At 59.4% G+C, this 2,009-nt stretch overlaps 1 non-coding gene across 1 annotated transcript in view; it reads right to left on the reverse strand.

Moving 5' to 3' along the window:
• The window catches only part of LOC126443542 (small subunit ribosomal RNA), a 1,909-nt gene extending 1,191 nt beyond the window's left edge, over positions 1-718 (reverse strand). The window contains exon 1 of the ribosomal RNA XR_007581992.1: positions 1-718. This exon is cut by the window's left edge and continues 1,191 nt beyond it. This is a non-coding gene — a ribosomal RNA (small subunit ribosomal RNA).
• Positions 719-2,009: the final 1,291 nt, after the last annotated feature.

The raw sequence follows: 2,009 nt of genomic DNA on the forward strand, positions 1-2,009 counted from the left end.
GACGTCCCACGATACATGCCAGTTAAACACCGACGGGCGGTGAACCAACAGCGTGGGACACAAATCCAACTACGAGCTTTTTAACCGCAACAACTTTAATATACGCTATTGGAGCTGGAATTACCGCGGCTGCTGGCACCAGACTTGCCCTCCAATAGATACTCGTTAAAGGATTTAAAGTGTACTCATTCCGATTACGGGGCCTCGGATGAGTCCCGTATCGTTATTTTTCGTCACTACCTCCCCGTGCCGGGAGTGGGTAATTTGCGCGCCTGCTGCCTTCCTTGGATGTGGTAGCCGTTTCTCAGGCTCCCTCTCCGGAATCGAACCCTGATTCCCCGTTACCCGTTACAACCATGGTAGGCGCAGAACCTACCATCGACAGTTGATAAGGCAGACATTTGAAAGATGCGTCGCCGGTACGAGGACCGTGCGATCAGTCCTAAGTTATTCAGAGTCACCAAGGCAAACGGACCGGACGAGCCGACCGATTGGTTTTGATCTAATAAAAGCGTCCCTTCCATCTCTGGTCGGGACTCTGTTTGCATGTATTAGCTCTAGAATTACCACAGTTATCCAAGTAACGTGGGTACGATCTAAGGAACCATAACTGATTTAATGAGCCATTCGCGGTTTCACCTTAATGCGGCTTGTACTGAGACATGCATGGCTTAATCTTTGAGACAAGCATATGACTACTGGCAGGATCAACCAGGGAGCTGCGTCAACTAGAGCTGAGCAGCCGGCCGCCCGGGAGTGTGTCCCGGGGGCCCGCGCGAACACGCAAGCGTCCGCTCAATTATTCTGCAAACAGGAGGAGGCTGAGCTCCCCTGCACAACACACCTCGAAACCCTCTCAGGTCCCGGCGGCGCGCAGCGCCGTCCTAAGTACTTGGTCGGGTTCGAGAGAGGCGCAATCGCCCGGAGTTAGGCGAGTAGACGCTTTAGGTGCGACCACCCGTGCTCCCAACTGAGCTTGCCGCTGCCGACAGAGGCCCGGGAGCGTGCTGTCGTGGCATTGCCGGCGGGAGACAACACGCGCCACCTACGGTGACCGGCAGCTCCAACGCCAGCGCCACAGAAGGACAAAAGCCCTACTTGGGTGCCGAAGCGAACTCTCCCAGCACAGCGCACGCGCCAACACGTCCGCACAGCTGCGATACAAACCACCTGCGAGAACCGCTGGGGCGACCGAGCAGCAGACGGCGTCGCGGCGCCGAGCGCCGGGCGGCGGCGCATCCTCAGCGCACAAAGTCCTCAATCGGACCAGCACACTGCAGATGGCCACCGCGCTTCGCACCGGGCCCGCGAGGACCTACTTTGGCCGCAAGGCGCCGCGAGCAGGGGGCGCCGGCGCGCAGCTGCGCCGCCTGCCGCGTCCGTCGGCCGGCGCGCCTGCCACCGGCCGCCCCCACCAGCCGGCTGTAGCGCGTGCGCCCACGCACCGCGCTGCCAGCACGCCGGGCGGCCCCCCCTCACCGGCCGGGGACGGTCCCACCCAGCCACCGCCGCGTATCGCCTCACACCCAGATCCCCTTTCACGTTCGTGGGCATGGTGGGTCCCCTTTCACGTTCGTGGGCATGGTGGGTATCCCTGAAACAACCGGTTAATAGCTCGACCGATCGTCGCCAACACTGATTCACCTCTAGCGAGAACAACCGCACCACAACGGGTTACCGGTTGTTCATTTGCGTAACGTCACCAGCAAACGTACACGTCCATCGCCATTTGCAACGAGTATTGCATGCCTGTGTCAGGTGTCACAACACACTACGTCTGCCCACATAGACGCAACAACATGTGCACGCCTAGAGAACACGTGGAAGGTAGACCCCGTACGTATGCGGTGTCCATTGCGCGAACGACTGTCAGCCCGCCTCTGCAGCATGTCGCAGATGTGGAACGCGGTGCAACATGCTATCACGGTGTGTGAGAAGAGACGACTACGTCCGAATACACGCTCCACTACATCAACAGACTGCTCATGCTGATCGCCATCCAGGGCGTC

The sequence above is a fragment of the Schistocerca serialis genome, unplaced genomic scaffold, assembly GCF_023864345.2.
Source record: "Schistocerca serialis cubense isolate TAMUIC-IGC-003099 unplaced genomic scaffold, iqSchSeri2.2 HiC_scaffold_156, whole genome shotgun sequence".
Taxonomy (NCBI): domain Eukaryota; kingdom Metazoa; phylum Arthropoda; class Insecta; order Orthoptera; family Acrididae; genus Schistocerca; species Schistocerca serialis.